Below are 17,192 nucleotides of genomic sequence, written 5' to 3'. Positions count from 1 at the left end.
TATTTTGTTTTTATGATCTGTAGTATCTCATCGATTCAAAGTGCTTATTTTTGAAAAAAAAAATGGTTTTAAATTAAAATTTATAATTTTGAAAAAAATGTTTTTTTACAAAATAACTTAAAAATTGTTAGAAAAACCAAAAATCTCAACGAATAGAAAATGTCGGCTTTGCTTTTCTGAATATTTTGTATTTTTTTGTTTTTCTGTAAGACAAAAATTGGTTAAGATTTGGTGTTTCTAAATTTGCATACACTGGTGTAGTGACTAGTTCAAACCCTTTTCACTACAGCCGTTTCAAAAATGAGTACTTTAAACCGACGAAACTTATAGATCATATAAACAATACGGACACAAATAAAAAACTTGGGAAGTGGTAACGATTAAATTCATTTGAGATGCTAATTAGGGGGTGATTTTCCCGATTTTTTTTACCGAAGTAAAGGGACCAACTTTATTTTAAGCGCAATTTCTTTACTTTTGATCCTAGAATTTTTTTTATGAAACGAAAATAAAGATTTTTTAAATACTTCAAAAAAGTTGAAATGAGTTTTCCCCAAAAAGTGCTTCAATGGTTGGTTATTTAAGGTTAAAATATTCGATTTGGAATTTGACGAATATGAACCTATTTTTCATTAGCTATAACTCTGCTTTTACTAGATATAGACACCTAAAGTATACACCAGTTTGTTCAATTTTTTACAGGCTACATTTTTGCTACGAATGTTTTTTAGACAAAATACGTACTTTTTGAGTTATTTACGAAAAACCGCCTAAAAGCGTGGTTATTGTTTTGAAAAATGAACATATTCACTCGCAAATAACTCGAAAAGTATTGACTTGGAGGAAAAACTCTATAGATCAAAAGTTGCTTAGAATTAATCAGTTTATCCATTTCCGGACTTATTTTGGAAATATATTTTCCCCCCTCTACGGGGGGTGAAACTCACCCCCAGGGCAAAAGCACACATCGGCATATCACTTTTTTTCTTTGACTTATTAGCTATGTGTATTCCAAATTTCATGTAAATCCAAGCTGTCCTTTAAAATTTAGGTTTTGCAATATTTTACCGTTAAAGAACGTACTATCAGTAGTAATTGAACAAGAGCTCTAAAATTTTCGAATTTTTCCCGAGTGACATTTTGACAGTTTTAATTATGTCAAAGTGTCACGAGGGCAAAAATTCGATAATAATTTTAGAAATCGAGTGCAATTTGTTGCGATTATTTCATGAATGAAACTGTCCAAAACCCAAATTTTATTTTAATTTATTTATGTAAGTACAAATTGGTAGGAAATAAACACACAGTTGTTATAAATATTTGACGGTTGAAAATCATCACTTTAAAACATTAATTGTCATTCATGTCACTGAATGTATTTTTTCGTAGCAACGAAGGGCATTTGACGTAATATACTTGACGACGGGATATTATCAAAAAGTATCAGTTTAATTTTTATTTCTGTAGCTTTCTATTGGTCAGAATCTCCTATGAATGAAATAATCGAAGAAATTTCTAAAATAGGCGAAGAAAAATTGACAAAATGCAGAAAAATGTAAAGTATCTAGTAGGAAGATAAAAAAATAATCAGATAACTCGAACTCCTGAGTCTGCTGAGCATATTTAAAAAAAGAATGTGTGTGTACTTTGTACGCACGTAAGAAGTTATACTTCTATTATATGATTTAAACGAAATTAATATACTTTTTATTTATATTTTGTTTAAATATTAAACTAATTTATACTTACTACTTCTCAAACATTTTTATTAGAACAGTGCCAAAAATTAAAATAATAAAAGAATAAAACACACACAAACACATTAAACAAGCCACAAATGATGTCTGAACATTAATTGTCGAAAATTTTTTTAACTAAATACGTATTTTCTGAAAATAAAATTATATAATAAATATACTTACAATCATAAAATGTATTAAAAAAAACAAAAAAGAAAGTTTCTATTGGGACTCGAACCAGCGCTGATAAGCGCGGTTGGTATTGGAATTCATTCGCCTTCAACGCTTAGCCACGGACAGTATGTGTCATTATTTACGAAGATCGACTAACTAAACGGATTAAACTTGTGATATTTTGATATTTTGAAAATTGATCAAATTATTTTAATTTTGAATTGAAATGATTTAGAATTGAAAAAATACAACAAAACATAGAGTAAAAAAACAATATATTAGGTGAATATTGACAGAAATTTTGATGGTAATCAAATTATACAGTACGTAAATCGTTCAGCTGGACATAGGGAACATACATTGTACATAATTAGATACATAAATACATGCATTGTATTATATTGAGACAATTGTGGCAACTAAGCTCTCTCGATGACAATATGGTTGTCAGCATTAAAGGGCATTAACCTCAAAATTGACAACTCTGACACAAATAAACGTCAAAATATTACAATGTAGTAGCTAAATATTTTCGGCCTAAGGGAATGGGAAAACTGTTTAGTTTTGAAATTAGTTTTTAAAAATAAATATTTTAAAAATTAAAGTAAAATTATTAACTCATTAATCATAAACTTTGTTTTCAATTTATATTATGGACAGCCTTGCTTCAAAATTCACTCATTCTATTCGTTCTAACAGCTCTATTGCACCAAAAACTCGTACTATAACAGAAGCTTCAACTAACACAGGTTACCGCAGTTGCCACAATTCTCTCAATGTATAATCCCTATGTCCAGCCGAACGATTTACATACTGTATAAATAAAAGTATTACATAGGTACTATGTATTTTGGCAGATCAAATAGGTAGGTTTATACCCATGATACATTAACAATTATTACGTACCTGGTACCTGTTGCTTTTAAAAACTATTTAAAAGTCACTACAATATTATAAACTTTTTTGTTTCTGTCCCCACAACAATAAAACTAATATATTATACATTTGTTTACCTTTACCTCCAAACCACAGCTGTCCTACAGCTGCCATATCGGATAATTTTTGACATGTCATTTGAACATCCAATCATAACAAAGTTATAATGCGCATGCGCCGGGCTGATAGGTTTTAACATATAAAAATTCAACCTCTATCGCCGGTAAAGAAGTATAACTTCAAAAATCGGGTCGTGTATAAAATCGCATTCACATGTCTTATTACATCATAAAATCATTCTTCTATAAACCAAAAATATTTAAAGTAGTTTATTATTAAAACAAAAAAAAAGTAGACAACATTTCCCGTACTATATTCATAAATCACGAGCAACACACCCGACGACGAAAAACCAATGAAGAAAAAAACCAAAAACCAATTTCTCGCATACCAAATTAGAAAATGACTTTTTAAATTGGTGATCGTGTTAATTTTTGGAAGAGGCTGCGTCAAGAGGGCACTCTGCAATCACGAGGCCGAGAAAATGCCCCCGAGGCCTACCTTGATTGTCTGTTGTTTGTTCGTCAGGTTGCATAACGAGATCTCGGCCATCTCCTGGGCCGAGATTGCCGAGGAGAGGGGGTGGTGTAATTACCCCGAAGAGTACTAAAATTTACCTCGTGGTGCAAGTACCCATTAACCATATCTTGCGGTAAGTGCATGGTCACGGTTTTTTATGGTACGATTTGTTTTTAAGGAGAAAGTCATCACACGAGAAAATCATGGAACACTAAAAAGGTTAATTTTACTTTAAAAATAAAAAAAGAAGTATGTATTGGATAATGATGATCTTTTTGAGAGGACAAAACGACGCAGAGTTCAACAACAACTAATCATGCATCCGATCATTGCATCTGAAATTTTACACCTTCTTGAAATTTGCATAAATCAAGACTATTTTGAATTCAATAATCAAATATATACAAACAACAGTGCAGCACTTATTATGGGTAATCCTATAAGCCCATTGCTATTAAATATATTTATGAACCAGCTTGAAACAACAATTTTTAAACATCCCGTATTTAAACAGTTATTGTATTGGTGGAGATACGTAGATGATATACTAGTATGCTTTACAGGAACTAACAGGCAACTTGACCAATTTCTATCATACATTAATTCACTTCATAGTAATATTGAGTTTACAATAGAAACCGTACAGAGTAAGTCCATAAACTTTCTAGATGTAACAATTACCAGAGTCCACAACAAACATGAGTTCTCCGTATATCATAAACCTACCCATACTGACACAACTATACACAATTCATCATCCCATCCTACACAACACAAATTAGCAGCCTACCATAGCATGATACATAGACTGACAGAAATTCCCATGTCAAAAAATAACTTCGAGATAGAACTGAACATAATTAAACAAATAGCAGTAAACAATGGCTATAACGAACAAACAATTAACAAAATTTTAAACCAAAAACTCAATAAGAAAGCCCTGAAATTAGTCTATCCACCACCACAGAAAGAACCCAGTACCTTCTGCTCTATCACATATACTGAAAAGATAACAACAAGAATAGCCAGATACATAAAAAAGAAAGGAATAACACCAGCTTTCAGAACTAACAACAACTTAAGCAAATATATTAAGAACAATAAGAGCCGAAAGAGAAAACAACTACAGAGTGGTGTTTACAAACTTAAATTGTGGTGACTGTCCGAAAATTTACATCGGTCAAACTGGCAGAACCTTTGACAAACGGATACCAGAACACAAAAGGGCTTTCAATAATAGAAAAACAGACACTTCTACATACGCACTTCACCTTATCACCTTCATCATTATTTTAACGAACAATTTCAAATTCTGCATATTCAAAATAAAGGCCTTAAGCTATCTTTATTAGAATCTATGGAAATCAATAAATTGAAAAATACAGATATAATTCTGAATGACCAACTCGAGACAAACAGCTCCCCACTTCTCAACCTCTTCAGTTAAAGACTTCAAAAAGGCAAACTCACAGTAATCTAAATCACTTGAGAAAGGCACTCTGCCGAAACAGCTGTAGTCACATAGTTGTAATAAATTTTGTGGAAGTATAGAAAACAAAGTTTTCAGTATTTTATTGTTAGAACTAATCATGCATTTATAACATAAGAATGGATTTAAGAATAGGTATAGTCCGTTTCTCCAGTATCTTTCTGATTACTTTATGTTTAATGTTGTTCTGAAGCTATTTTCTTGTGGCATTTTTATAATCAAGTATATTCAAATGGGAAATAAGCCACAATTTTACCTAAAAATGATTTTATTAACGTTTCGACGCCCAAGTCGGGTGTCGTTGTCAAAATACAAAATAATATTAAATAAACAAAAATGTTGTTGCTTAGTAAAAAATTCTTCTAATAATTTATTTAATCTGACTCATTTATATCGGCAATTCAGACACGTATTATACATTTTAAAGTAGACGACTTTAAAAATGATACTGCCAATATTGATGAGTTGCGTTCCTGATTTTTTATTATATATTCTATATTGTATATTCCTTTTTAAAGACAGATCACATGCTATGATTTTTTGTGGCGGCTATTCTTGAGTTGGGATTGATTTCATGTAATCGAATGAACTATCTATTAGTAAAGTCGTCCCAGGAACGCAACTCATCAATATTGGCAATATCATTTTTAAAGTCGTCTACTTTAAAATGTATAATACGTGTCTGAATTGCCGATATAAATGAGTCAGATTAAATAAATTATTAGAAGAATTTTTTACTAAGCAACAACATTTTTGTTTATTTAATATTATTTTGTATTTTGACAACGACACCCGACTTGGGCGTCGAAACGTTAATAAAATCATTTTTAGGTAAAATTGTGGCTTATTTCCCATTTGAATATACTTGATTACTTTATGTTTGTCTTGGTCTTTTTTTGACTTTTTTTTATTTGACTTTTTTTGTTTTTCAATAGTTTTGCTTCCTAAACTCTTCTTATTGTTATGGTATTTTTCATTCGTTGTAAATGATCCCACCAACTCAGCTGTCTTTGCTGTATAAACTCCGATGTGGATTGTAATTTTCAGTTCGTTCCTTATACCTATGAATGTTCCTTATGCTATACATTTTGATAGCACCTTTAGCTCTTCTTAAAACCTTACTCCTTAGAGCCTGCATCTCCCTTTTGCCAATCCGTTAGTACCCATGATTTGCTACCAAAAATAAAAAAAAGTATATAAACTGCTTTGAAAACTTTCATTTTTGTATTCCGTGATATTTCTCTTCTGCAGATAAATTTTTTGGTTAATTGTATAATACAGTTGTAGCACTTTCTCTACTCTGCTATTGAGTTCTGCTTCTAGAGATGCTGTTTCTTCTATTATGTATTACTGCTAAGTATGGAAAATTTTAACTTGATTTCCTTTTGTTCCTTCAATTTCTATATTTATTTCTTCTATAATGAATGTTAATGGAAGAAAACCGAGTCATTTGAGATATGCAAACGACATTGTAATATTCGCTACAAGTTTCGAAGAATTACAGACCATGATGACGCAACTATTTTAAGTTTCGGAAAAGGCCACAAGATGAACTTGTAAAAAACAAAAATAATGACGAATACACCGATCATTAGAAAAATAACGTTGAACCACATAAATTTAGAAACAATAAGCGAAACAATAAGCGAATACCTGGGACAGGTAATGAAAATTAACAGAAAAAAATCAAACTTCCGAAATTACCAGAAGTAAGGTTAGCGTGGGCAGGATTTGGAAAACTTAGTTGGGCCTTGAAAAACACTAATAGAACAATATTTGAAAACCAGAGTTTACGATCGGTGTATCCTCCCTATATGTACTCACATGAAGTAGGTATGTCTGGATTATTCCAAATGTCTGACAAAATCTTTCCTGGAATACAACTCTTGCATAGGTCAACATTTCTAATGATTTAACCCTATTGATAAACATATTATAGTTCTAAGAACATGTTTTCTTGTTCAAAACACAATAATAATGGTCATAAAAATCTAGGAAAAACATAAATAACACAAGCTTTTTTATTATAGGGCAATACCTCGTTAAACATATCTTTATTGCTTTCTTTTATCGAAGTATTTAAAATGTGTTTCCTAAGTGGTTTGCGGTCTTATCAACTTCGATTAAGTGATATTAATAGTGACAGATAAATCTTGAAATTTTTGAGTCTAATTAATGGCATAATATCTACAACAAACAAAAAATATAGTACATACATACATACGAACAATCGTTTGTCAAAATATTTGTAAAGAAACCAACTTTCTTGATTTACTAATACAAACGGTATAGTAGGGGAGGGAAGTATGCTAAATGTGCAGTCACTCGAGCGCTTTGGAGACCTATTGAGTTGTGAAGAGTAGGTTCTAAAACCAAACAAAGTTAAGTAAAGTTTTCCATTTTAGTGGGGACTTTCCATTTTTAATTTAATTTTCCATTTCCAACAATCGTTTTTTTCCGATTATAGCGCCATTTATCCATAATTCGAAAAAATGTTTCAAATAAAAGTTACTTATTTTTACGTAAGAAATCCGAATTAGCAATAAAAAATGGGGGCTCCCATTTAAAATTTTAAAGTAACCCCCACCCCACATCCGTGAAAGGTAGTGTTTGGTGCCATTCGATAGATTTTTCAAACATAATGAATAAGTGTATTTTTCAGTTTTTCGATCTGATGTTCATTTCGCGAAATATCGCGGGATTCGTATTTAAAATTTTAAATTTACCCCCCACCCGTCTCCGTGGGGTGTCGTGTTTGGCCCAAATCGTCAGATTTTTGAAATATACACTGTTTTGCATGTCTTATCTTAATCCGACAAATTCGAGTTTTTCTCGATTTTTTTAAGGATAGATTTTTTTTTCGGCCCCCCCTTAACGAACTCCCCTGTGTTTAGAGCCAATATATGGCAGAGGTACATCTACAGGATACCAGGTTTCTCCCCATATGACCTACCAGTATGGTTTAAAGTTTAAACTAAGTGACATAATAATATGTCAATAATTGTAATAAAATGGTATAAAACTCTAAGGGCCGGTTGTTCGAACGCTAATCAACAATGATCATTATTAAATATTTAATTACTGTCACCAAAACTGTCAATGTCAACTTTGTTTGGGTTGCTGAAAACATAATTAATTACAATTATGAGATTTATTATTAATTATGTTAATAATTATTGTTATATTAATTGATTATAGTCTCAGAATTGTAATTAATTATGTTTTAACAATTTACATTGACAGTAATTAATTATTTGATAATGATCATTGTTGATTAGCGTTCGAACAACCGGCCCTTAAACTATAAATTGTAAATGGTCACAAATAAAGAGGTTGTCAGAAAGATGAATAAATAAATGGAAATTCTAAATACCATCAAAACAAGAAAATTGGAATATCTCGGACATATTACACGTGGAGAGAGATACAGCTTGCTCCAATTGATTATGCAGGGAAAGATTCAAGGAAAGAGAAGCATAGGGAGACGCAGAATATCGTGGCTGCACAACCTGAGAGAGTTGTACGGATGTACATCAAATGAACTTTTCAGAGCAGTTGTCTCTAAAATACGAATAGCTATGATGATTGCCGACCTCCGCCGCGGAGATGGCACTTAAAGAAGAAGATAAGACTAGATTTAATAAATTCATAATAATCTTCGATCCACAAGTAGTTCAGTCTTCTTTTTCTTCTTCTTCAGCCTAAGTAATCCAACTTGGGACATAGGCCCCCCCAATTCAATCCAGTGTTTTCTATTGTGCGCCACTTGTTTCCAGTTGTGTCCTCCAATCTGTTATGTATGGTTCTCATGTACGCATATACTTGACAACGTTGCACTTGGTAAACGGAACCACAAGTGACAGCTGTGACATGACAACCAGACATTAGGTTTGTTCCAACACGACCGAGAACCGTCACGAAACGGTAACGCTTCTGCGCAGTAAACAAAATCCGTTCCAACAAAAATATGATCGTCATCGGATCGTCCTTCCCACTGTTCCAACAAGAATTATGATCTTTCGGTGACGGTTTCGTGATGATCATTTCAGTAATCGGGCAAATGCATAATGTGCTGGTTGGACTGACTTGCGCACTAGGATTTAATTCTTTAAAGTTTTTGAGCCTTTGATCGACTAAAAGCACACAAGCTGTCACCAACAAAAATGACAAATATATGATTACCGTCATGGGACGATAACTGGGCGATACAATTACGAACATGCGCACAACAAACGGTACAAGTAGTTTCGTGACGGTTTCTGGACCGTCCAAAAGTTCATGTTGGAACAAACCTATTGACAACACACCTAGGTTATGGACCCCATGTGGACAGAAATAATAATGTTAAGTTGTTACACATATAAAGCTAAATAAAACCTATCGTAAGTAACTTCATCTGATATTGTTATGTCCCACAGTTTCTCCATCCTAACCACGGTTTCCATTGTTGTATTTCGTGATTACATCTTTTATCAGTCGGGCATTGTGTCCTGCGAAGCTCCATTTTAATTTGGCAGCATGTTCTCCTGCGTCTTTTACTTTGGTTTTGCTTCTAATCCATTTATTTGTTTTTTTTGTCTATAAGCCTCACCCCGAGCATTGACCATTCCATCGCTCTTTGTGCCTTTATTATTTTATCCATATTGGCCTTGGTGAGTGTCCACGTCTGTGAACCATACGTAAGTATAGGGAGGACACACTGATCGTAAGGTGATCGTAAACTGAACTGACTGTTTACGATTAGTTCAGTCTATATGTGAAAAAACCCAAAACGAGATGGTTGGATGACGTGGAAGACGACCTGAAAACTATGAATGTAAGACAATGGAGAAGGACCGAAGGACACAAAAGAGGTTCTGAACAGAAGGACATAGCCGGAGAGGCAAAGATCCATGGGTTATTGTGCCAAAAGAAAAACAATCTTATACAGCTATTTGAAAGTTCTAAAAGGTATATGAAGGGTAGTTTATGACAAATCGGTGAAGACGATTTTGCCTTTAAAATTTAGAATATGAAATAATTTATTGAGTTTATTTTATTCCTGTCAAATTTTCATTCATCATCATCCCTATTCCCCATTTCTCTTTGCCTTATCCCTATGCGGGGTCGGCTTCCCTAATTGCATTTCTAAACACAATTCTATCCTGGGTCATATCAATGTTAATCCCCTTTACCAACATGTCCTGCCTTATCGTCTCCACCCAGGTCTTCTTTGGTCTTCCTCTCCTACTCCTTCCAAGAATCTACACTTCAGCTACTCTTCGTATTGGATGATTAACGTCACGACGTTGAACATGACCAATCCATCTCAACCTATGCTCTCTCATTTTGGCATCAATTGGTGCCACACCTAGACTTCCCCTAATATATTCATTTTTAATTTTATCCTTTCTTGTCACTCCACTCATCCATCTAAGCATTCTCATCTCCGCCACATGCACTCGTTGTTCCTCTTTCTTTTTCACTGTCCAACATTCAGTTCCGTACATCATAGCCGGTCTTATGTCTGTTTTATAGAATTTTCCTTTCAGCTTCATTGGAACTTTTCTGTCACACAACACACCACTCGCTTCCTTCCACTTCATCCACCCAGCCTAATTCTACTGGATGCATCTCCATCTATTTCTCCATTACTCTGTAATACCGATCCCAGGTACTTAAAACTATTGCTTTTTACAATCAGTTCACCATCCAAAGATACCATTTTATTTGTAGTAACTCCATCTTTAAATGAACATTCCAAATAGTCTGTCTTTGTCCTACTAAGGTTTAAACCTTTTTCCTCCAGAGCTCGTGTCCACTGTTCCAGTTTTTGTTCTAAGTCTCTTTCACTATTTCCTACTAACACGACATCATCAGCATACATTAAGCACCATGGAATGTTACCCTGTAGTTTCGCTGTTATCTGGTCCAAAACTAATGAGAATAAATACGGACTAAGTACCGAGCCTTGGTGCAATCCTACTTTCACATGAAATCAGTCTCTCCCCCACCTGTCCTAACACTAGTCGTTACTCCCTCATACATATCCCTCACAATCTTTACATATGCACCAGGGACTTCTTTCTTATCGAGTCCCCACCACAGAATCTCTCGAGGAACTCTATCATATGCTTTCTCAAGATCAATGAATACCATATGAGCGTTTGTTTCTTTACTCCTGTATTTTTCCATCAACTGCCTTATAATGAAAATTGCGTCTGTTGTTGATCTGCCCTGCATAAAGCCAAATTGATTCTCGGATATGTCGGTCTCTTCACGTATCCGTCTATCAATTACTCTCTCCCATATTTTCATGGTGTGGCTAAGCAGTTTTATAGCCCTGTAGTTTGTACACTGCTGTATATCTCCCTTGTTTTTGTAGACAGGTACTAATCTACTGCTTCTCCATTCGTCTGGCATTTTTCCAACTTCCATAATTCTATTAAATAAACCTGCTAGCCACCTTGTTCATGTATCTCCTAATGCTTTCCATACTTCCCCAGGAATATCATCTGGTCCTACCGCTTTTCCTTTCTTTATTTTTTGAAGCGCTTGAGCCACTTCCTCGTTTGTTATTTTGGTGACCATTGCTGCTACTGTCTCCGTTGACTCCACAGGCTGTCTGTCAAATTCTTCATTTAATAAGCTGTCAAAGTACTTTCTCGATCTCTTTTTGACATCCTTTTCGTGAACTAGTATTTTATTATTTTCATCTCGAAATCATCTAATCTGATTAAAATCTTTTGCTTTCTTTGCTCTCTGTTTGGCTATTTTATATATCTTCGTTTCGTCTTCCCTGATATCAAGTTGATCGTATAGGTTTGAATACGCTTCTGCTTTAGCTTTTGCTACTGCTACTTTCGCTTCCTTTTTCGCGACCATATAGTGTTGAAGATCTGTGTTGGATCTGGTTTCTTGCCACTTTTTATATAATTTTCCCTTCTCTTTTATTTTTCCTTGAACTTCGTTTGATCACCACCAAGTCTCTTTATCCTCAAACTTTTTTCCTGACGTTTTCCCCAGTATTTCAATAGCAGTCTCTCTAATACTACTGGCCATTTTTCTCCAAATTGTAGTAGGGCTTCCTTTCATGTTCCAACATATTTTCTCTACTATTCTTTCCATGAATAGACCTTCTTTCTCATCTTTTAGCATCCACCACTTGATTTTTTGTGGTCCTTTCCGATATTTTGGTTTAGTTTCACTTTTTACTTCGATGTTCAGAACAAGCAGCTTATGTTGTTGGCTTACTGTCTCACTAACTATTACCTTGCAGTCCTTGCATTCACGTGTGTCTTCTTTCCTTATCATGAAATAGTCTATTTGGGATTGATGTTGTCCACTTTTGTACGCATAAGTTGAGTTTCTCTCTTTTTAAAGAATGTGTTAAGTTTTCATTATAAATTCATTATTCAGATTCATTATAAATTCATTGTCGATATCGATTAAATCTAATTTAAATTTGCAGTACCGAAACCATACACTATCGTACTAGTAGGTACCAAATAAAGAGTGTAAATGTTTGGATTGAATTACAAAATGTGTACTCTAAATTTTATGACAGATAGTTATTATTTTAATGTTCTGTTAATGTTCTATCCTTAAGCTTTACGATATTTTATTATGTTAATGACAGTGCCGAGCAAACACATCCTTACGCCACCTCTGTTTGTCTTGTTACGGGGGATGAAGCACCTGACAGCTAATTTCTTGTACAACGACCTTTGGAATGTGGTTAGTTCGTTCTCTCTCTCTGCCCCGTGTAGGTACCCAAATACCTATTTCGAAAGGTACCATCAGCAGAGTACCATTGAAGAGTAGGTACTAGCCCGGCGAGATGGTACCTAATCATAATGGCATGGCGAGAGGGCCCAAAGGTGTTTCTCTCGAAAATAACGAAGGTAGTTGGAGAACACCGAAAACAGGTTTGGATTTACGACTAATATTTAGTCCAGTCACTGTGGAAGAAACAAGGCAGTACCTCTAAATTTTTTATAACTGAATTGATTTTGCCAAAAACCTGGAATTAGTCTTTTTTCTTATTTTTTAGGGGTGACAACCACCCCTTGAGTATGGAATTGATATTCACCATTTGTTTGTGGATTTTAAATGTGCCTATGACAGTGTAGACAGAAACACATTATACAAAGCCGTGAGAGAATTTAATATCCCAATACAATTAGTGAGATTGGTGAAAGCAACCTTCTCCTCAACCTCCTTGGTGAAGGATGATGATGATGATGACAACCACCCCTAATTTAAGAAAATTAATATTAACCACTTAATGCACTATCCCGTGTCTAACATGGAAAGGCTTTCCGGCCAATTCGGGACTTGCCCGAGTTTCACACGTACCAACCGGAGTACAACACTATGCAAACGTTTTATGGCCGTTTCTGACCCGTTCATGACGAATCTACTTTCGTTTCTGTCAGATAGTATCTAGCTAGATGTTCCTTGTGTTATTTGCAGTGTTTACAGAAATGAAGGAAACAAATACAAAATTCACCACAAAAGTGGTGTTGATTGGCTGAATAAGAAACTAGCAGATATGGAATATGCAGATGATATCTGCTTGGTGACATGACGATGGGGAATAGATGACATGGCGATCATGATAAGAAAGCTGGAGGAAAAATAGGCTGAAGTTGGCCTTAAAATCAACACGCAAGAAAAGTTTTTGTAAATGGATGCATACGAAAAATTCTGAAGATATAATAGTTCTGGATCCCGCGTATGACAAAAAAAGTTGATTAATAGCAAGCTGAAAATTTGTTAATAGCGTAAGGTTGTCTAGTCGGATAAACTTTGATATATGGGAACACTGGAACAGGGGCAGTTTTAATTGTGGAACAGGTTAAAAATTTGGAACGGTCAGACCACTAAAACGGCACATTTATTTTGTCTGACAGAACAGACTTAAACTCTCAGAACATAGATTAAACTCTCATGCAAAAATCAGCCTGCTATTTATCACCAAATGTGCGTTTTAATGAGTGGAACATGTAGAATATGTCAAATGACAGGAATTATGACAGGTGATAAATAGCAGTCTGATTTTTGCATGAGAGTTTAATCTCTGTTCGGAGAGTTTAAGTCTGTTCTGTCGGGCAAAATAAATGTGCCGTTTTCGTGGTCTGACCGTTCCAAATTTTTAACCTGTTCCACAATTAAAACTGCCCCTGTTCCAGTGTTCCCATATATCAAAGTTTATCCGACTAGATACCGTTAAGCTATTAACAAATTTTCAGCTTGCTATTAATCAACTTTTTTTTTTCATACGCGGGATCCAGACCTATAATTGGCCCAACACCATAACATATTACGTCTTCTCTGTCCTTTTTTATGGTGTTGAATCATGGACCCTGCACGAAGATATATGTGGCGAAAATTGGAAGCATTTGAGATGTGACTATATCGGAGAATCCTTAAAATCGCATGGACTGATCGGGTCACAAATGCGGAGGTCCTTAGAAGAATGAGGAAGAACCCAGAGGTACTGACCACCATCAAATCTCGAAAGTTGGAATACTTTGGATACATTATGCGAAAAGAATCCAGATATGCCCTCCTACAAGCCATCCTGCAAAGGAAAAATATTTGGAAAGCGAAGTCCAGGAAGAAGAACATCCTGGTTAAAGGAGCTAAGGACCTGGTTCAACACAACATCTGTGAAGCTTTTCCGCGTTGCTGCAGATAAAGTGAAGATTGCCATGATGATCGCCAACATTCGTCACGGATACGCACATCAAGAAGAAGAAGAAACACAATAACATATGAAGAATTGTGAAGGAAAACTAAACAAGAGCCAATCAGAACAACAATAAAGAGAAAACGATGGGAGTGGTTGGGTCACACATTGAGGAAAGATAATACAGCATAACATAACACGCACTCAAATGGAATGTAATATGACAAAGAAACAGAGGACGACAGACCAAAACATGGAGAGGCACTATTGAAGATGACTACAAGAGAATGAAGAAAACTTGGGAAGAGAAGCTTCGTGAATGCTCTATGCTCCTTTACGGAGTAACAGGATTGGATATATAAGATTTTGGGGGGATGTATACTTTTACAAAAATGCAAATTACTCAAAAAGTATTGATCCTTTAGAAAAATTTTATTTGCCTTTTGACTTTTGTGTTTATTATTATTTGATTTTCTATTAATTCCCGGGGGTTATTTTGAGTGTAAAAATTTTAGCCACCCAGATGTGGTGCCAGCTATCCCAGTGGAAGCACAGATCGACGCCATATTATAACTTGTTGTATGACTGTTTTTTGAGCAATTGCCTACCAACAATTTCAGTAAAAATTTCAGAAAATAGGTGCAGTTATAAAAAATTTAGAGAAAAAAATTAAATGACTGGACTATTACGACTAATCTTATTGGCGATCGGTCGTGGACCAGACTGTTGGAATCACATCGTTTTCGGGGCAATAAAAATATTTGGATATTGTAAATCACTCGAAAATGAATGAAATGGTAATTTTTTCCATTATTCTGGCCTATAAAACGTGTATATTGAGGCAATAACCACGTAGAAATATTGGGTTTAATAAAAATAAGTACATAAAAGTGAGATTTTGGGTGAGAGTACCTGAATAAAAGTTACCTGTCAACCTGTCATAAATTGTCAGTGATGTCACCACTAAAAAGCAGTGTTGCTAGGTTGTTGAGTACATTAAGTACATACGAGCAAATTAATTGAAGCTAGGCCAGGAAAGAAAAAAAATAGCTGAAAAAATCTTTCGAAGGTTATAAAAGGTATAATGAGGGACAGCTGGTGACAAATCCTTGACGATTTTGCTTTGTTTTTTTTTTTCAACAATCATAAAAAGTCAAAAAATCATTTTTTTGTCCCTAAAACAAGATTTTTCTGAACAATCCTGCCAATTTTTAGCTTGATGGTAATTTTTGTAACCTCGGATGTGTAAGTTGACCGGAGTAAAATATCATAATATATATGTATTTATAAAACATGTTTTCTCCGTGTTAGAACATTTGTTTATTATTAAAGATGCTTTTGAACAGCGTAGAGATATTCAGCCCTGTGGTGGATGACCGAAGTTATCGTTAACGTAAAGTTATCCTGTAGTTATATTATAACCATCGAATTGGTGTGATGTATCATACTTAACTTAACTATTTGCGTTATTTCTTGACAGTTCTTGAGTTATCTGGTCACTTTATAACGCGACGTTCAATTATATGGGAGTATAATATACAGTTCTATGTATATTCGCAAATTTAATTTACCATGACCCCTTAAAATCATCCATAATTTTCCGCCCCCAAAAAATCCCACTACAATTTCTGCTTAGAAAAATTTCAATAGACGCTTTCAAATTAACCCAAAATTTTGGGAAAATACACCAATCTGGCAACCCTGTTTCAATCTACCGTTTGAAAGCAACTTAGAAACAACCCAAACAGCTGTTTGCTGTTCGGTCATCGGCGGTAGCCGACGACGGGTATGTTCGGAACAATCTCTCGCGCTCACTCCAACTTGTACTATTTTTACATAAGGTTCTCTTTGTTACTTCAAAATTTGTTCCTCAAAACTTCTTTCTAATATAACGTTGATGATATAACTATTTTTTATCTCATAACTGCGAGCGATACATCACACCAAATTTTACCTATATAGTTATGGGCACGTTATTCCTGAGAGTTATCTTAACTTTAACTCAAACGTTAAACTTAACTTAGGTCATCCATCACAAGACTGATTGTTAAGGGAACAATGCAAAAGCCAAGTGGTGAATATACACCATCCAGTAAGTAGTTATAAATACTAGTTAATAACGTCCTCGTTTCCCGTGTCATCCTGTAGATCGTCGACATCGCTGACGCCGGCTTATTACTCCTCTCTGGAGTGCCATCCAAAGGGCTTTGCACGGCACACTAGAATAGTTGATAACCTCTCTTGTGCCTTAAGATGAACTGAGTATCCTGCAGAATCCTGCTGGCCGCGTATGTAGCAGCGACGACCCGGTGTGCACGTATATACGTCGGTTTTGCATTGTTTCAGATATCTAGATCTGTGTCAATGCGTTTTTCTGGATCACATTCCCGTTGAAAGGGGAATGTATGTGCGATGTTACTACTAACTTACTGATCTATTTTTTTTTATTTTCCAAGTAAATCTGTCCTGTTTGGACAATAATCACTTTGATAATTCAATTATAGAAATTAAAATGAGCGAAGATTACCTGCCAGTGCTGGTACCTTTCTAATTCAATTTAACTAAAATTTAAAAAAAATTCGGGCTAAAGCACAGAAAGTTT

The sequence above is a fragment of the Diabrotica virgifera genome, chromosome 9 (genome assembly GCF_917563875.1).
Source record: "Diabrotica virgifera virgifera chromosome 9, PGI_DIABVI_V3a".
In the NCBI taxonomy this organism is placed as follows: domain Eukaryota; kingdom Metazoa; phylum Arthropoda; class Insecta; order Coleoptera; family Chrysomelidae; genus Diabrotica; species Diabrotica virgifera.
The sequence above is the reverse complement of the archived record's forward strand: the minus strand, read 5'-3'. Positions refer to the sequence as shown.